General features: G+C 42.4%; 2 long non-coding RNA genes across 2 annotated transcripts; both read right to left on the bottom strand.

Moving 5' to 3' along the window:
- Positions 1-570: 570 nt before the first annotated feature.
- Positions 571-1,388, bottom strand: LOC124326310. Its single transcript, XR_006915539.1, has 4 exons — positions 1,307-1,388; positions 1,163-1,236; positions 784-857; positions 571-713 (listed from the first exon to the last, which is right to left on the bottom strand). It is a non-coding gene; the product is annotated as an uncharacterized LOC124326310 (long non-coding RNA).
- Positions 1,389-1,707: 319 nt separating this feature from the next.
- On the bottom strand, positions 1,708-2,417 carry LOC124326298. The gene is made up of 4 exons (XR_006915536.1): positions 2,349-2,417; positions 2,202-2,275; positions 1,832-1,909; positions 1,708-1,759 (listed from the first exon to the last, which is right to left on the bottom strand). It is a non-coding gene; the product is annotated as an uncharacterized LOC124326298 (long non-coding RNA).
- Positions 2,418-21,111: the final 18,694 nt, after the last annotated feature.

The following is a 21,111-nucleotide window of genomic DNA, read 5'->3' as shown; positions in this document are numbered from 1 at the left end:
ACCAGACTTGAACCATCAACCTGTGCATTTGAAATAGAACACACTAACCACAACGCCACGTTTCGATACAAAATTGTAGTAAATCGACGACAAAATCACCGTTACCTGGCGATTTCTGGTTTCTTTTTTTTTTTGAAGGAAGTACATGATAAACAATTGCCAACTTAATCAAAGTTCAACAGAATAACGAAATTCTTCACAAAGACCCAAAACGATTTGATTGAAAGTAGATTCGAACATTTGACCACTGGATTAGGAACCGAAGGTGATAACCACTACACCATGTTTGGGTACAAATTGGTCGGCGATTCGACGACAAAAAAATAGTAGCCTAGAGCTACTGAATTGAACTCTGTCTCTTTTGTTGAGCATTGGACACAGTCAAAAACATAGCAAACCACTAACATAAATTTCAATTATCGACCAACATTCTTTCTAAACTAAAACACACCGCCCGAGAGTTGAACACAGAGCCTCTGTTGATCGAGATTACCGTGCTAGAACGTTAACCATTACACCAACTTAGAATAATTTTTGGCAAAAAAGTTCTAAAGTTATCAACTACCAATTTTATAGCAGGTAATAAAACGTGCTATAAACATGTTCTAATGGAAAAAAGGTACAATAAAAACAATTTACCTGACAATTAAAGTCCTGATGCCGGTCGTTGGCTGGAAGCGAGAAACGGAGTAACTTCGACGGAACACTACAGGCTGGTGAATGAAAATATTTGTGAAAGCTAATTGTTTTCATTAAAATAAATGGAATCGACAAAAAGTGTACCTGACAATTAAATTCCTGATGCCAGTCGTAGGTCGAAAGTGAGGAAGGCACTCAATTCGATTGTAAACTACAGGCTGAAAAACAAATTGCAAAATACATACACGTATAAGAATTCGAGTGTTCAAAATTAATACAAAACATAATTAACATGGTCGTAATTGCTAACACGTGCAACAATTTTTCACCATCTCCAATTTATGTGCTGTCATCGAGAACCGAATCATTAATCGTAGTGTTTGAAATCCGATACGCTAACCACTACACCAAGAGCGGGTGAAAATTGGAAGAAAGTCGTCGAAGAGAATCACTTATGAGTTCGTAGCAAAGATTCATGCCATGGGCTTGTTCAAATGGATAAAAGAGAACTGAAAAATCTTACCTGACTATGATAATCCTGAGGCCAGTCATGGGCTCGAAGAAGGAAATGCAGTCCTTTCGATAATACACTACAGGCTAATGAAGGTAAAATATAATTTAATCCTACTGTTTTTAATTGCAATGAAATAAACGGTAATATTTGTACCTGACAATTAAATTCCTGATGCCAGTCATGGGCCGCAAGTGAGGAAGGCAGGCACTCACCTCGATTGTACACTACAGGCTGAAAATTAAAATGCAAAATCCATACACGCATAAGAACTTGAGTGTTCAAAAACAGTACAAAAAATATTCAAATGGTCGTGATTGGTAGCACATACAACAATTTTCAACATCGTTAATTTATGTGCTGTCATCGAGAACCGAACCATTAACCCCCGTGTTTGATTTCCAACACGCTAACCACTACACCACGAGCAGATGTAAATTGGAAGAAAATCGTCGAAGACAATCACTTATGAATTCGTAGCAAAGATTCATGCCATGGGCTTTTTCGAATGGATAAAAGTGAACTGAAAAATCTTACATGACTATGATAATCCTGATGCCAGTCATGGGCTCGAAGAAGGAAATGCAGTCCTTTCGATAACACTACAGGCTAATGAATGCAAAAACGATATTTTAATCCTAATGTTTTTAATTGCAATGAAATAAACTGCAATGTTTGTACCTGACAATTAAATTCCTGATGCCAGTCATGGGCCGCAAGTGAGGAAGGCAGGCACTCACCTCGATTGTACACTACAGGCTGAAAATTAAAATGCAAAATCCATACACGTATAAGAACTCGAGTGTTCAAAAACAATTCAAATGGTCGTGATTGGTAGCACATACAACAATTTTCACCATCGTTAAATTATTTGCTGTCATCGAGAACCGAACCGATAACCCCAGTGTTAGAAATCCAACACGCTAACCACTACACCGAGAGCGGATAATTATTGGAAGAAAATCGTCGAAGACAATGACATATGAGTTCGTAGCAAAGATTCAAACCATGGGCTTGTTCAAATGGATAAAAGTGAACTGAAAAATCTTACCTGACTATGATAATCCTGATGCCAGTCATGGGCTCGAAGAAGGGAATGCAGTCCTTTCGATAGTACACTACAAACTGGTGAATTAAACAAATATTTTCATCATCTTTTTTTTGTAATTGAAATGAAATAAAATAGCAATACTTGTACCTGGCTATGAAAATCCAGATGCCAGTCGCAGGCTTGAAGTAGAAACACAGTCACTGTGATTATATATACAACAGGCCGAGAAATCTAGAATGCAAAACATGAAACAGTTGAATTTGTTGCAATTGAGATAAATGTAATCTATATAAGTCACCTGGCAATTAAGTTTATTGCTTTATTTGGCTGAAAGTTTGAAAAGAGTCGATGAAGTCACCAATTCGTCAAACTTTTTGTCTTGTTACATGTAAGTCAAAACATAAGTCAATCACAAATATTTACGTTTGACAAATGATGAAAGAATTGTATATTTACACTGTATCTATTTGATACACCAGTTTGACTTACCCAATTTGTCTCGAATTTACACAGTTTGGAGTATGAAATCAATCGCAATCGAGAAATCAAAATCGAAGAAATCTATTACTCGAGACAAAATTTGACGTGTCAGTTGTTGTAAACAACAATGATTACCATCGTCTGCTCGATGAGCAACGTGACTCGATATAATATCGATATAATCCTAATTTCTAAATTAATTCGTGTTAACATTAAATAAAGTTGATATTGACCGGGATCGAACCTCGGACCTCTCGCATGGTCGCAGTAGACGCTAACCAATACACCATTATAGAGATAAAGCTCAACGTAGAGAATTGGATGTAAAAATATGTCGTAGAGACACGGTGCGTTGCGTTGCGCTCACCTGTGTTTGGCAAGTGTAACGCGACGTGTGTAATTCGAGACACCGAAGGTTTGAAATTACTCTTAAATGAGCTCAATGATGAATATCAGTTTGTGACCAAGTGGTTATCAAGTTCGCCTATCATGTGTGAGAACTCGGGTTCAAATCCCGACAGACACTAATTTCTATAATGAAAATTGCAAATTGCAAATTAATAAATTGCAAAAAATAATAAATTGCAAATTAATAACTGCACCTTGACCAGGGATCGAACCTCGAACCTCTCGCTTCGTAGCCGGGCATGCTATCCAATAGAACCTTTGAACGATGATAACAATAAAGGGAATGGGATCTAACAATATGTCTAAGAGATCCGGTGCGTCACGTCGCGCTCACCTGTGCGTCATGAGCGACGTGACGCGAGACGCAGATATCTTTAAAATAACTTGTCAATAAGATCAAACCCAAATATTAATTGGTGGTCAAGTGGTTAGCAAGTTAGCTTCCCATGCGTGAGTACTCGGGTTCAAATCCCGATAGACACACCAATTTCTGCAAATTGAACATTGAAATTTACAAATTAACAATTCATAACCGCGCCTTGTACAGGGATCGAACCTTGGACCACTCGCATGGTAGCAGCACAGGCTAACCAATACACCATGAGAGAGTTGGAATGCAATAGAGGAAATTGGATGTGAAAATACATGTCCAAGACATACGGCGCGCGCCGCGCACGAAACACTGGAAGGGCAACAACAAACAACCATCTGTCCAAATTCCAACTCAATACGAATATCAGTTCTGATAGTGTAGTGGTTAGAGTGTGTGCGACAATGCCATCCTTATCGGATGTGCGGCGGAAGCACCTCTCCGACCATGGTTCAAACCCCAAGTAGTACACTCGAATCTAATAGAGGACATCGACATATAACCGATGGAAAAAAACCTACCCGACTACTAACAAATTCCCCCCCCCTGTCCCAAAAAAAAAAAAAAAAAAAAAAAAAAACGCACACGGTTCGAGCCCGTGTGTGTGTGTGTGGCGAGAAGGGCGCGCGCAAACGGACAAACGATGAGGAAAGCTGACGTGTGTGTGTATCGCCTCGCTTACTCAATTCGAAACTTTCGCCACTGGTTGCGTCTCGCCGATACAGACAAACCACTCTGGGCCTTGGTGGGGACAAACAAACAAACAAACACACAAACAAACAGAATCACAGACACGCCAAGGTCACTTGTCCACGCCCGCGGTTTATAGAGCAGTAGACTAGTATACCTAGGCCCGTCCAAGGACGGCGAACCAGGCGGCTAGACATAATCACCTAAGCGCACAGTACACGTGGAGCAAAACGCCACTCGTATAATCCCACTGGCCAATTCCTTACTGCCCGGGACTTGTTTTTTCATCCATTTATGGACTTTAACATCTTCCACCGTGAGCCAGTCGGTCTTTTGGGTTTTGTTTGTGGACTTGTTTTTTTCGTTGCAACCAAGTATCGGTGGCATTTGGATTTATTTTGGGACTTGTATTTTTCAGAGTTTAGTTGAATTGGCTTTGACACATTTCCTCGGATTTTTTCACCGCGAGCTTACGCGGCTGCTGGGGTGGCACTTCGGGGGCCCACCTTCAAGGGCTTGAGTCGCGGTCAAGGTATCTACGGAGTTTTGTAACTTGTTCACGTTTGGCTCGTCGACCTCCCCACTCTTATCCTCCCCTCCTTCTCCCTATCTTTCCTCATCCTTCCCTCCCACTTTCTCCCCTTCCACTTTCTCCCCTCTCACTTTCTCCCCTCCCACTTTCTCCCCTCATACTACCCACTCCCATCCTCCCCCTCTCTATCTCCCCACCCCTCACCATCCCCTCCTTGCACACTCCTCCCTCATGTAACCCTTCTCCTTAGACTCACATGTATCTCGTACTTATCTCGATGAGGGCTTGAACAACGGGCCGTTGTATCCTGGATCCAATGCTCTAACCACTGAGCTGTTGAGTTGTATTATCAGTTAAACAGGGGGAAAAGTCATCAGCCACTTAAGTCAATTCGGATTTGCTCTAAATACCAATAAATATTAATCGCACGACGTAATTCTTTGGCCCGTAATGTATTTGCTCCTGTCTTTTAATGTAAGTTACAAAACTCGCTTTGCGTATAAAATTCGAATAACCACTTGAGAGGTAATAGTGAAATATATGATTGGTGGTGTATTGGTTAGAGTGTTCGCATAGCACATTTGTGTCTTTAGGTTCAATACTCATAAATTATTAAAATAATAATTGATAATAATTGACAAATTGTTTGAAATAATTTACTTGGCTTTCAATCTGAATATCTCATAATTTCCTGTTTTCGTCTATACATTCCTCATGGCCGGTTTGAATAACAGCCCATCGTTTCTTGAGTCCTGTTCTCTAACCACATAGCTATTGAAAATTATTGAAGTATTTTCTTGGGAGGAAGTCATCGACATATATGAGGCAACATCGATAGTGAACAGTTGCGTTTGCAATAAATTGGTAGAATAATTCATCACCCGTCGTTAGCGAATTAGTTGCAATTACTCATGGCCCAACGTAAACAAATTTGTAGATATTATGTTTCACCCAACGTGTTCTGTAGAACACTTAAAATTTCCTGCCCGTTTTTTAACAGTTTAAAAGATTTAATTTCCTGCCCGTGGACAAATCATTTGCCAGTTTAACCAATGTCATTGAATCTCCGATACCTTGTGTTTGACCCGAAAAATTCCCTCGAATTCCTTCACCACGAGCTCTCGCGGCCGCGGGGGTGCCCCTTCGGGGGCCCCACCCCCGCGGGCTCGAGTCGCGGTGAAGGTATCCTCGGTTTTTGGTACCTTGAAAACGTTTCGCCCGTCGAACTCAGTTACGCATTTACCAGTTAAACCACTGCCATTAGATTTCTCATATATCAACTCATGGCACAGCGTATTTTGAAGGAATTTTAAAATTTCCTGCCCCTTAAGCGTGAGCTTGCGCTTAAATTTCCTGCCCGTGGACAAATCATTTGCCAGTTAAACCATTGTCATTGAATGTCTGATACCTTATGTTTCACCCGAAAAATTCCCTCGAATTCGTTCAACACGAGCTCTCGCGGCCGCGGGGGTGCCCCTTCGGGGGCCCCACCCCCGCGGGCTCGAGTCGCGGTGAAGGTGTCCTCGGTTTTTTGTACCTTGAACACGTTTCGCCCGTCGAACGCATTCTCACTTTTTTACAACTATTCTTTGTAGCTGCTTGTTAAGCGTGAGCCAAATCAAGAAAGTTAATCTTCCCACGTAACTTTTAGCCCGTCGTGATTGACTTTTGTTGAATTATTTTCAGCCCGTCGTGAGAAAATAAGGGTGAATTCTTTTCAGCCCGTCGTGAGCGGAATAGGGTGAATAATTTTAAGTTCGGCGTGAGCAACTTAGGGTGAATTATTTTCAGCCCGTCGTGAGCGAAATAGAATGAATTATTTTCAGCCCGTCGTGAGCGAAATAGATTGAATAATTTTCAGCCCGTCGTGAGCGAAATAGAGTGAATTATTTGCAGCCCGTCATGAGCAAATAGGGTGAATTATTTGCAGCCCGTCGTGACAGAAATAGGGCGAATTATTTTCAGCCCGTCGTGAGCAAAGAAGGGTGAATAATTTTCAGCTCGGCGTGAGCAACATAGATTGACCACTATTCAATGAGATCAAAATTCAATATTAATTGGTGGCCATGCGGTTAGAGAGTTCGCTTACCATATGTAAGTACTCGGGTTCAATTCCCGTTAGAAGTCAATTTCTAAATTGATAATTAAATTCTGTTTCTTAATTCGTAATTAGTAATAATACAACATATTGCCCGTGATCGAACCTCGAACCTCGAACCTCACGCACGGTAGGCGAGCATGCTAACCAATAAACCATGAGAGATATGGAATTTGATAGGGTGAATTGGATGGAAAAATATGTCGTAGAGCTACGGTGCATCGTGTCGCGCTCACCTGGGTGTGGCAAGAGCAACGCGACGTGTCTGACGAACGCCGAAATGTTAGAAACTACTCTTAATTGAGCTCAGTGATGAATATCAATTGGTGGTCAAGTGGTTAGCGAGTTCGTTTACTATGCGTGAGTTTTCAGGTTCAAATCCCGATAGACACCAATTTCCAAATTGAAAATTGAACATTACAAATTAACAATTTATAACAGTGCTTTGACCGGGATCGAACCTCGGACCTCTCGCATGTTAGCCGATCGCGCTAATCAATACACTATTAGGAGATGATGTAAATAGAGGAAATGTGATGTAAAAATATGTCGTAGAGACACGGTGCGTCGCGTCGCGCTCACCTGTGCGTCATCAGCGACTTGACGCAAGACGCAGATATGTTTGAAATAACTTGTCAATAAGATCAAAGGAAAAATATCAATTGGTGGTCAAGTGGTTAGCGAGTTCGCTTACCATGCGTGAGTATTCGGGTTCAAATCCCGATAGACACACCTATTTCTGCAAATTGAACATTGCAAATTAATAAATAATAACAGCGCCTGGATCAGGGATCGAACCTCAGACCTCTCGCATGGTAGTCGAGCACGCTATCCAATACACGATTAAAACGATGAAATCTATAAAGGGAATTGGATGTAAAAATATGTCTTAGAGACACGGTGCGTCGAGTAGCGCTCACCTGTGCGTCATGAGCGACGTGACGCGAGACGCAGAAATGTTTGAAATAACTTGTCATTAATATCAAATGAAAACATCAATTGGTGGTCAAGTGGTTAGCGAGTTCGCTTACCATGCGTGAGTTTTCAGGTTCAAATCCCGATAAACACCAATTTCTAAATTGAAAAAATTGTACATTGTAAATTAACAATTCGTAACAGCGCCCTGACCCGGGATCGAACCTCACACCTCTCGCATGATAGCCGCGCACGCTAACCAATACACCATCAGAGAGTTAAAATGCAATAGAGGAAATTGAATTTAAAAATGTATGTCCAAGACAAACGACGCGCGCCGCGCACGAAACACGGGAAGCGCAACAACAACAACAACCATCTGTCCAAATTCCAACTCAATCTAAATATCAGTTCTGATAGTGTAGTGGTTAGAGTGTGTGCGACAATGCCATCCTTATCGGATGTGCGGCGGAAGCACCATCGGACCATGGTTCAAACCCCAAGTAGTACACTCGAATCTAATAGAGGACATCGACATATAACCGATGGAAAAAAAACCTACCCGACTACTAACAAATCCCCCCCCCCTGTCCCAAAAAAAAAAAAAAAAAAAAAAAAAAACGCACACGGTTCGAGCCCGTGTGTGTGTGTATGGCGGGAAGGGCGCGCGCAAACGGACACACGATAGCTGACGTATGTGTGTATCGTCTCGCCTACTCAAATCGAAACTTTCGCCACTGGTTGCTTCTCGCCGATACAGACAAACAACAAACAGACAAACAAACAAACACACCGAATCACAGACAGGCCAAGGTCACTTAGACACGCCCGCGGTTTATAGAGCAGTTGACTAGTATACCAGATGCCCGTCCAAGGACGGCGAACCACCTTGCTAGACGCAATCACCCAAGCGCACAGCACAGCACACATGCAGCAAAACGCCACTCGTATAATCCCACTGACCAATTCCTTACTGCCCGGGACTTAGTTTTTCATCCATTTATGGACTTTTACATCTTCCACCGTGAGCCAGTCGGTCTTTTGGGTTTTTTTGTGGACTTATTTTTTTTTCGTTGCAACCAAGTATCGGTGGCATTTGGGTTTATTTTTGGGACTTATATTTATTCAGAGCTTGGTTGTGTTGGAATTGACACATTCCCTCGGATACGCTCCAACGCGAGTTCTCGTGGCCAAGAGGGCGGATTCTCGGTTTTGGGTGTTAGGGTTGTGTTTTTGGACTTGTACTTTATTTCGTTGAACTTTGGTTTCATTTGAGGACTCGTTTTTCTCTGTAAGCTCGTTGGGGTTGTCAGGATTTTTGGACTTGTAATTTTTCGAGGGATTCAATACCGGGGACTTGTATTTTATTCAGAATTTGGATGTGTTCCACTTTACATTTATTGATATTTATTGTATTTGTTCCCACTTTACTTTACCCATCGATTTATCCATTACCTATTGATTACCTGCCCGTTTATTCTTCAATTATTGGTTACTGTCTTAAGTATCGTTTGAACACTGGTCCGCTGAATCTTGAATCCGTAACTCTAACCACTGAGCCATGGAGTTGTGAATGAATGTTGTTAGAGTTGCTATAAATCGTCATTTAATGTGCGGACAAAATTGCAACAGTGCAAATCTTTATTCATACCCAACTTGCGATTCATTTACATGACATACTTTGGCAACTTATTATATTTTGCCGAGAGCGGGTTTTGAACCGACATCCTTTGGATTACCAATCCAATGCTATAACCACTACACCAACAGCGGTGTATATAGTCAAGTTCTGACGTGACCAGGTGGATAGCGCATACATACACATTGTCATAGTTATCACCCAGCGTGAGCAAAAGCGTTTAAATTACATCAGAGTTTGACTATCGATATTGAGAATAATTGATTCAATAGACAGATGATTGCCAAGAGTGGGTTTGAACCACTATACTTTAAGTTACCACTCCTATGCTATAACCACTACACCAACAGCGGCGTTAAATTGTAAGTCTCGACGTGACCAAATGGATAGAGCATACATCTATATTGTAATGTTCAGCAAAAAAAAGGAAAAAAGGGTGCATTATTTAAAGCCCGGCGTGAGCAACGTACGGTAAATTATGTTAAGCCCGTCGTGGGTGAAACAGGGTGAATTATTTTCAGCCCGCTGTGAGTGAAATAGGGTGAATTATTTCCAGCCCGTCGTGAGCGAAATATATTGAATTAGTTTAAGCCCGGCTTGAGCACCTTGAAGTGAATTATTTGCAGCCCTGAGTGAGAAAAATAGGGTGAATTATTTTAGCCCGGCGAGAGCGATATAGGGTACATTCTTTTCAGCCCGTCGTAAGCGAAGTGGAGAAAATTATTTTCAGCCCGTCGTGAGAAACTTGGTGTAAATTCTTTTCACGCCGTCGAAAGAGAAATGGAGTTAATATTTTCAGCCCGGTGTGAGCAGCAAAGGGTTTAATATTTTAGCCCGTTGTTATCAATGCAAGGGGAATTATTTTCAGCCCGTCAAGAGCAACAAACGGCGAAATATTTTCATCCCGGCTTGATCAACTTGGGTTGACCAATTTTTAGCCAGTAAAAGGGAAAAAAGATTGAAATATTTTCAACCCACCGTGAGTGAAATAGAGTGAAATATTTTCAGTCCGCCATGATTAAAGTGAGATGAATTATTTTAATCCCAGAGTAAGCAATATAGGGTGAATTATTTTCAACCCGCCCTGAGCGAAATAGGGTGAATTATTTTGAGCCCGGTGTGAGTGAAATAGAGTGTATTATTTTAATCCCGTAGTAAGCAACGTGGGATGAATTATTTTTGCCCGTCGTTAGCATCGTAGAGTGAATAATGGACAGCCCGCCGTGGACGAAATAGGGTGAATTAATTTCAGCCCGCCGATAGCGAAATACAATGAATTTTATGCCCGGCGTGAGCAATGTAGGGTGAATTATTTTTAACCCGGCTTGAGAAATGTAGGTTTCAGCATTATTCGTCTAACCATGCCAGAGGACTCGGGTTCAATACCCGGGATAAGAGACCATTAATTTCAAATAATTACTTTCATTTCATTAAAATGGAATGTGACTTGAACCGGGTTCGAACCTCTGACCTCTCGCATGTTAAGCGAGTACTCTAACCACTATACCATACATAGATGATTATTGAAAGCATAGCAAGGCCTATATGCAGAAACAAAGGTCGACGACGGCTTGCGTCTCGTCTCTCACGGCGAGCCGCATAGCTGACATGTGTGTGTGTGTGGGCCGAGTCCCTTGAAGTTGAAGTTACAATCAGTCATTAATTGGTGGTTCAGTGGTTAGAGTGTTCGCTAACCATGACAGAGGACTCGGGTTCAATCCCCGGGATAAGTGACCATTAATTTCCAATTAATTACTTTCAGTTCATTAAAATTGAATGTGACTTGATCCGGGTTCGAACCTCGGACCTTTCGCATGCTAAGCGAGCACGCTAACCACTATTCCATGAGCTGATGGAAAGTACCAACATAGCAAGGGTTATATGCAGAATCATGAGTCGACGATGGCTTGCGTCTCGTCTCTAACGGCGAGCTGCATATCTGATATGTGTGTGTGTGCCAAACCACTTACAGTTTAAGTAAAAATCTCATATCAATTGGTAGTCCAGTGTTCAGAGCGTTCGATTACCACGCAAGAGTACTCGGGTTCAATCTCCGAGTGGAACGACAATTAAATTTCTACAATTTTTTCATCATTATTAAAAATGCACTTGTAGCCGGATTCGAACCTCGGACCTCTCGCATGTCAACCAAGCACGTCTACAACTATACCATGAGCTGATGGAAAATGGCAGCATAGCAAGGGTTATATGCAGGATCATGCGTCGACGATGGCATGCGTCTTGTCTTTCACGGCGAGCCGCATAGATGACATGTGTGTGTGTGCCGAGTCACTTGAAGTTGAAGTAACAATCAGTCATTAATTGGTGGTCCAGTGGTTAGAGTGTTCGCTAACCATGACAGAGGACTCGGGTTCAATCTCCGGGATAAGTGACCAATAATTTCAAATAATTACTTTCAGTTCATTAAAATTGAATGTGACTTGAGCCGGGTTCGAACCTTGGACCTCTCGCATTCTAAGCTAACACGCTAACCACTATACTATGAGCTGATGGAAAGTACCAACATAGCAAGGGTTATATGCAGAATCATGAGTCGACGATGGCTTGCGTCTCGTCTCTAACGGCGAGCTGCATATCTGATATGTGTGTGTGTGCCAAACCACTTACAGTTTAAGTAAAAATCTCATATCAATTGGTAGTCCAGTGTTCAGAGCGTTCGATTACCACGCAAGAGTACTCGGGTTCAATCTCCGAGTGGAACGACAATTAAATTGCTACATATTTTTCATCATTATTAAAAATGCACTTGTAGCCGGGTTCGAACCTCGGACCTCTCGCATGTCAACCAAGCACGTCTACAACTATACCATGAGCTGATGGAAAATGGCAGCATAGCAAGGGTTATATGCAGGATCATGCGTCGACGATGGCATGCGTCTCGTCTTTCACGGCGAGCCGCATAGATGACATGTGTGTGTGTGCCGAGTCACTTGAAGTTGAAGTAACAATCAGATATCAATTGGTGGTCCAGTGGTTAGAGTGTTCGCTAACCATGACAGAGGACTCGGGTTCAATCCCCGGGATAAGTGACCATTAATTTCAAATAATTACTTTCAGTTCATTAAAATTGAATGTGACTTGAGCCGGGTTCGAACCTTGGACCTCTCGCATTCTAAGCTAACACGCTAACCACTATACTATGAGCTGATGGAAAGTAGCACCATAGCAGGGGTTATATGCTGAATCATGGGTCGACGATGGCATGCGTCTCGTCTCTCACGGCGAGACGCATAGCTGACATGTGTCTGTGTGTGTGTGCCGAGCCACTTAAAGTTGAAGTAAATTTCAGATATCAATTGGTGGTCAAGTGGTTAGAGTGTTCGCTAACCATGGCAGAGAACTCGGGTTCAATCCCTGAGATAAGCGACAATTAATTTCCAATTATGACTTTCAGTTCATTAAAATTGAATGTGACTTGAGCCGGATTCGAACCTCGGACCTCTCGCATGCCAAGCGAACACGCTAACCACTATACCATGAGCCGATGAAATGTAGCAGCATAGCATTGATTATATGCAGAATCATGAGTCGACGATGGCTTGCGTCTCGTCTCTCTCGGTGAGCCGCATAGCTGTGTGTGACATGAATGTGTCGAGCCACTTGAAGTTGAAGTAAACATGTGATATCAATTGGTGGTCCAGTGGTTAGAGTGTTCGCTAACCATGACAGAGGACTCGGGTTCAATCCCCGGGATAAGTGACCATTAATTTCAAATAATTACTTTCAGTTCATTAAAATCGAATGAGACTTGAGCCGGGCCCGAACCTCGGACCTCTCGCATTCCAAGCGAGCACGCTAACCACTATACCATGAGCTGATGGAGAATAGCACCATGGCAGGGTTTATATGCAGAATCATGAGTCAACGATGGCATGCGTCTCGTCTTTCACGGCGACCGCATAGATGACATGTGTGTGTGTGCCGAGTCACTTGAAGTTGAAGTAACAATCAGATATCAATTGGTGGTCCAGTGGTTAGAGCGTTCGCTAACCATGCCAGAGAACTCGGGTTCAATCCCCGAGATAAGCGACCACTAATTTCAATTAATTACTTTCAGTTCATTAAAATCGAATGTGATGACTTGATCCGGGATCGAACCTCGGACCTCTCGCATGCTAAGCGAGCACTATAACCACTATACCATGAGCCGATGAAATACGGTAGCAAGCCATGGGATGGATTGATGTAGTATGTGGATGCGCACTATAAAAGCACCAAAAGTCGCAACGACAGCAGTTGTATGGAGTTTCAACTTGGAATGAATATCAGTTCTGATAGTGTAGTGGTTAGAGTATGAGGTGAGGACCGTGTTGCAACGCTATCGGACCCACCAAGTATTCGAAGCCATGGTTCAAACCCAACACTCGATACAAATTAATAGAGGACATTGTGTGACAATTACCAATGGAAAAAAAACTCCAACCCTCAACCCCCCACTTGGTTCGAACCCTCGTGGCGCTACATGTGGTATGTATAGCGGCAGCTGCGAGATGCAGTTGAGAGAAGCGAGCAGAGCAGAAAGATGGATGAGTGTGTGAGAAGGGTGAAGCGCCTTTAACGATGTATGCGCCTCATGTCCAAACTTTCGCACCTGGATGCGTCTCGCCGCTACAGACAAACACCAAAGTTGAATGCAAAATCAAACAAACAAACAAACTGACAAACAAACAGTTTCACAGACAAAGTCAAGGTTGAATTGGACGGACCACGGGCGATACACGAGAGACTAGTATACCTAGGCCCGTCCAAGGACGGCGAACCAGGCGGCTAGACATAATCACCTAAGCGCACAGTATACATGGACCAAAACGCCACTCGTATAATCCCACTGGCCAATTCCTTGCTGTCCGGGACTTTTTTTTTCATCCATTTATGGACTTGTACATCTTCCACCGTGAGCCAGTCGGTCTTTTGGGGTTTTTTTGTGGACTTGTTTTTTTTTCGTTGAAACCAAGTATCGGTTGAGTTTGGGTTTTATTTTGGGACTTTTATTTTTCATAGTTTGGTTGTATTGTATTTGACACATTTCCCACGGTCTCGAGTTTCGGTGAAGTTTTCGATTTTGAATCTTGAACACGTGTGGACCGACAAACAGCCCATTCTGATCCTCAACTCCTTCTTCCTCTCCTTCCTCATCTTCCCGTTTCACTTTTTTCCCTTCCAATTTATTTCTTCCCACTTTTTCCCATCTTCCTCCCCTCTCTCATCCTTCCCCCTCTCTATCGTCCCTCCCTCACCATCCTCTCCCTCACCATCCCGTCCCTCACCATCACCTCCCTCACTATCCCCTCCCTCACCATCCCCTCCCTCACCATCCCCACCCTCACCATCCCTTCTCTGCACACTCCTCCCTCATGTAATGTATCTCTTACTTATCTCGATGTGGGCTTGAACAACGGGCCGTTGTATCCTGGATCCAATGCTCTAACCACTGATCTGTTGAGTTGTATTATCAGTTAAACAGGAAGGAAAGTCATCAGCCACTTAAGTAAATTCGGATTTTCCTTAAATACCAATAAATATTAATCGCACGACGTAATTCTTTGGCCAGTAAGTATTTGCTCCTGTATTTTAATGAAACTTACAAAACTCAGCTTCGCATATAAAATTCGAATAACCACTTGAGAGGTAATAGTCAAATATATGATTGGTGGTGTATTGGTTAGAGTGTTCGCATAGCATATTCATGTCTTTAAGTTCAATACTCATAAATTGTTAAAATATAAATTGACAAAGAGTTTGAAATAATTTACTTGGCTTTCAATCTGAATACCTCATAATTTCCTGTTTTCGTCTAAACATTCCTCATTGCTGGTTTGAACAGCCCATCGTTTCTTGAGTCCTGTTCTCTAACCACATAGCTATTGAGAATTATTGAAGTATTTTCTTGGGAGGAAGTCATCGACATATATGAGGCAACATCGATAGTGAACAGTTGCGTTTGCAATAAATTGGTAGAATAATTCATCACCCGTCGTTAGCGAATTAGTTGCAATTACTCATGGCCCAACGTAAACAAATTTGTAGATATTATGTTTCACCCAACGTGTTCTGTAGGACATTTAAAATTTCCCGCCCGTTTTTTAACAGTTTAAAAGATTTAATATCCTGCCCGTGGACAAATCATTTGCCAGTTTAACCAATGTCATTGAATCTCCGATACCTTGTGTTTGACCCGAAAAATTCCCTCGAATTCCTTCACCACGAGCTCTCGCGGCCGCGGGGGTGCCCCTTCGGGGGCCCCACCCCCGCGGGCTCGAGTCGCGGTGAAGGTATCCTCGGTTTTTGGTACCTTGAAAACGTTTCGCCCGTCGAACTCAGTTACGCATTTACCAGTTAAACCACTGCCATTAGATTTCTCATATATCAACTCATGGCACAGCGTATTTTGAAGGAATTTTAAAATTTCCTGCCCGTTAAGCGTGAGCTTGCGCTTAAATTTCCTGCCCGTGGACAAATCATTTGCCAGTTAAACCATTGTCATTGAATGTCTGATACCTTATGTTTGACCCGAAAAATTCCCTCGAATTCCTTCACCACGAGCTCTCGCGGCCGCGGGGGTGCCCCTTCGGGGGCCCCACCCCCGCGGGCTCGAGTCGCGGTGAAGGTATCCTCGGTTTTTTGTACCTTGAACACGTTTCGCCCGTCGAACGCATTCTCACTTTTTTACAACTATTCTTTGTAGCTACTTGTTAAGCGTGAGCCAAATCAGGAAAGTTAATCATCCCACTTGACTTTTAGCCCGTCGTGATTGACTTTTGTTGAATTATTTTCATCCCTTCGTGAGAAAATAAGGGGTGAATTCTTTTCAGCCCGTCGTGAGCGGAATAGGGTGAAAAATTTTAAGTTCGGCGTGAGCAACGTAGGGTGAATTATTTTCAGCCCGTCGTGAGCGAAATAGATTGAATTATTTTCAGCCCGTCGTGAGCGAAATAGAGTGAATTCTTTTCAGCCCGTCGTGAGCAACTTAGGGTGAATTCTTTTCAGCCCGACGTGAGCGAAAAATAGTGAATAATTTTCAACTCGGCATGAGCAACCACTATACGGTGACCACTCTTCAATGAGATCAACAATAAATTTAAATTAGTGGCGAAGTGGTTAGTGAGTTCGCTTACCATGCGTGAGTACTCGGGTTCAAATCCCGATCGACCCTCCTATTTCTAAATTAAAAATTGAACATTGCAAATTAATAATTAATAACAAAGAATTTGCCCGGGATCAAACCTTGGACCTCTCACATATTAGCTGAGCACGCTATCCAATACACTATTAGAGAGATAAATCTGTTAGAGGAAATTGGATTTAAAAATATTTTGTACAGATACGGTGCGTCACGTCGCGCTCACCTGTGTGAGGCAAGAGCTACGCGACGTGTGTAACGCGAGACGCCAAAATAATTGAAACTACCTCTAAATGAGCTCAGTGATGAATATCAATTGGTGGTCAAGTGGTTAGCAAGTTTGCTTACCATGCGTGAGTATACGGGTTCAAATCCAGATAGACCCTAATTTCTAAATTGAAAATTGAACTTTACAAATAAACAATTCATAATAATGCCTTGACCCGGGATCGAACCTCGGACCTGTCGCTTCGTATCCGTGAACGCTATCCAATATACCATGAGAGAGATGGAATTCAATAGAGAGAATTGGATCTATAAATATGTCGTAGAGACACGGTGCATCGCTTCGCGCTCACCTATGCGTCCTGAGCGACGTGACGCGAGACGCAGATATGTTTGAAACAACTTGTCAGTAAGATCAAAGAAAAAACATCAATTGGTGATCAAGTGGTTAGCATGTTCGCTTACCATGTGTGAGTTTTCAGGTTCAAATCCCAATAGACACCAATTTCCAAATTGAAAATTGAACTTGACAAATTAACAATTCATAACAGTGCTTTGACCCGGGATCGAACCTCGGGTTGTCGCTTCGTAGACGTGAACGCTTACCAATATACCATGAGAGAGATGGAATTCAATAGAGGAAATTGGATGTAAAAATATGTCGTAGAGACACGGTGCATTGCTTCGCGCTCACCTGTGCGTCATGAGCGACGTGAAGCGAGACGCAGATATGTTTGAAACAACTTGTCAATAAGATCAAAGAAAATACATCAATTGGTGGTCAAGTGGTTAGCAAGTTCGCTTACCATGCGTGAGTATTCGGGTTCAAATCCCGATAAACACTCCAATTTCTCCAAATAAAACGTTGCAAATTAATAAATATTAACAGCGCCTTGATCCGGCATCGAACCTCAGACCTTTCGCATGTTAGCCGAGCACGCTAACCAATACACTAATACACCAAGAGAGATATGGATTCTAAAGCAAGTAACGGGATCTATAAATATGTCGTAGAGATATGGTGCGTCGCGTCGCGCTCACCTGTGTGTCATTCGCAACGCGAGATGCAGAGATGTTTGAAACCACACTTCAATGAAATCAACCTTGAATATCAATTGGTGGGCAAGTGGTTAGCGAGTTCGCTTACCATGTATGAGTTTTCAGGTTCAAATCCCGATAGACACCAATTTCTAAATTGAAAATTGAAGTTTACAAATTAACAATTCATAACAATGCCTTGTACCGGGATCGAACCTCGGACCTCTCGCATGGTGGCAGGTCGCGCTAACCAATACACCATGAGAGAGTTGGAATGAAACAGAGGAAATTGGATGTAAAAATTCATGTCCAAGACAAACGGCGCGCGCCGCGCACGAAACACTGGAAGGGCAACAACAAACAACCATCAGTCCAAATTCCAACTCGATATGAATATCAGTTCTGATAGTGTAGTGGTTAGAGTGTGTGCGACAATGCCATCCTTATCGGATGTGCGGCGGAAGCACCTCTCCGACCATGGTTCAAACCCCAAGTAGTACACTCGAATCTAATAGAGGACATCGACATATCACCGATGGAAAAAAAAACCCTACCCGACTACTAACAAATTCTACCCCCCTCTCCCCCCCCCCCTGTCCCAATAAAAAAAAAAAAAAAAAAAAAAAACGCACACGGTTCGAGCCCGTGTGTGTGTGTGTGGCGAGAAGGGCGCGCGCAAACGGACAAACGGTGAGGAATGCTGACGTGTGTATCGCCTCGCTTACTCAATTCGAAACTTTCGCCACTGGTTGCGTCTCGCCGATACAGACAAACGACTCTGGACCTCGGTTGGGACAAACAAACAAACAAACAAACAAACAGACAGATCCACAGACACGCCAAGGTCACCTACCCACGCCCGCGGTTTATAGAGCAGTAGACTAGTATACCTAGGCCCGTCCAAGGACGGCGAACCAGGCGGCTAGACGCAATCACCCAAGCGCACAGCACAGCAAACATGGAGCAAAACGCCACTCGTATAATCCCACTGCCCGATTCCTTACTGTCCGGGACTTTTTTTTTCATCCATTTATGGACTTGTACATCTTCCACCGTGAGCCAGTCGGTCTTTTGGGGTTTTTTTGTGGACTTGTTTTTTTTTCGTTGAAACCAAGTATCGGTTGAGTTTTGGTTTTATTTTGGGACTTTTATTTTTCAGAGTTTGGTTGTATTGTATTTGACACATTTTCCACGTTCTCGAGTTTCGGTGAAGTTTTCCACGGTTTTTTGTATCTTGAACACATTTGGCACGTCAACGTCCCACCTTGATGCTCCCCTCCTTCTTCCTCTCCTTCCACATCTTCCCGTCTCACTTTCTCCCCTTCCACTTTATTTCTTCCCACTTTTTCCTCTCTTCCTCCCCTCTCTCATCCTTCCCCCTCTCTATCTCCCCTCCCTTACCATCCTCTCCCTCACCATCCCCTCCCTCACCATCCCCTCCCTCACCATCCCCTCCCTCACCATCCCCTCCCTCACCATCCCCTCCCTCACCATCCCCTCCCTCACCATCCCCACCCTCGTCTTCCCTTCTCTGCACACTCTTCCCTATTGCTACCCTTCCCCTTAGACTCACATGTATCTCGTACTTATCTCGATGAGGGCTTGAACAACGGGCCGTTGTATCCTGGTTCCAATGCTCTAACCACTGAGCTGTTGAGTTGTATTATCAGTTAAACAGGGAGAAAAGTCATCAGTCACTTAAGTCAATTCGGATTTGCTCTAAATACCAATAAATATTAATCGCACGACGTAATTCTTTGGCCCGTAATGTATTTGCTCCTATCTTTTAATGTTACAAAACTCTGCTTTGCGTATAAAATTCGAATAACCACTTCAGAAGTAATAGTCAAATATATGATTGGTGGTGTATGGGTTAGAGTGTTCGCATAGCATATATATGTCTTTAGGTTCAATACTCATAAATTGTTAAAATAAATATTGACAAAATGTTTGAAATAATTTACTTGGCTTTCAATCTGAATTCCTCATAATTTCCTTTTTTCGTCTATACCTTCCTCATTGCCGGTTTGAACAACAGCCCATCGTATCTTGAGTCCTGTTCTCTAACCACATAGCTATTGAGAGGAAGTAGTGTACTTTCTTGGGAGGAAGTCATCTACATATATGAGGCAACATCGATAGTGAACAGTTGCATTTTCAATAAATTGGTAGAATAATTCATCACCCGAATTTAGCGAATTAGTTGCTATGTTTCACCCAACGTGTTTTGTAGGACACTTAAAATTTCCTGCCCGTTTTTTAACAGTTTAAAAGATTTAATTTCCTGCCCGTGGACAAATCATTTGCCAGTTAAACCAATGTCATTAGATTTCTCATACATCCAATCATGGCCAAATGGATTCTGTAGGATCAATCGGTATTGGTATCAATAGGTGGTCAAGTGGTTAGCGAATTCTCTTACTATGAGTGAGTACCCGGGTTCAACTCCCGATAAACAATAGTTTCTAAAATATATTGATGACCGAATTAATAATTAGCAACTGTGACTTTACCCGGAGTTTGAACCTCGGATTTCTCGCATGACAATCAAGCACGCTAACCAATACACAATGAGAGAGATGGAATACACTATATGTTATGGAATGTATAAATATGTCGTAGAGACACGGTTCGTCGCGCTCACCTGTGTGCCAGTTGCAACGCGAGATGCAGAGATGTTTGAAACCACTTGTCAATGAGATCAGAATTGAATATCAATTGGTGATCGATTGGTTAGCGAGTTCGCTTTCTATGCGTTATGTTCGGGTTCAATTCCCTAAAAACACCAATTTCAAAATTGAAAATAAATGTTTGAATTAATATTGAATTAAAGCGCCTTAACCAAGTATCGAAACTCGGACATCTTGTATGATAGCAGAGAACGTTACCCAATACACCATGAAAGAGATGGAATTTAATAGAAGTAATGGGATTTATAAATATGTCGTAGTTACACGTTAATAAAAAAAAACGTGAAGCGCGACAACCATTTGTCGAAATTGGAACTCGATAATGATATTAGTTCTGATAGTGTAGTGGTTAGAGTTTGTGTTACAATGCCATGCCCTTACATGTATGTGGCGGTAACACCTCACCGATTATGGTTCAAACCCCAAGTACTACACATACATAAATATTGGAGGACATTGAATATCAATAAAAAAAATCCAACCCTCAACACCTGGTTTGGGGAGAGGCAATGCTTAATTTTTTTCACGTGTTCAAAATCATTATATCAACGATAAAAATTGCAACCAGTGGGCGTGGTTTTTTGGAGGGAAGCTTATGTTTTGTGCTTTTATTTCGTTTGGCGGCTTATTATCTTGCTGGTAAGTCAACGAATAATTGTTTTTCACATTCTCTCTGAACTTCCC

Source organism: Daphnia pulicaria, chromosome 1 (genome assembly GCF_021234035.1).
Source record: "Daphnia pulicaria isolate SC F1-1A chromosome 1, SC_F0-13Bv2, whole genome shotgun sequence".
NCBI lineage: Eukaryota > Metazoa > Arthropoda > Branchiopoda > Diplostraca > Daphniidae > Daphnia > Daphnia pulicaria.
The sequence above is the reverse complement of the archived record's forward strand: the minus strand, read 5'-3'. Positions and strand labels throughout refer to the sequence as shown.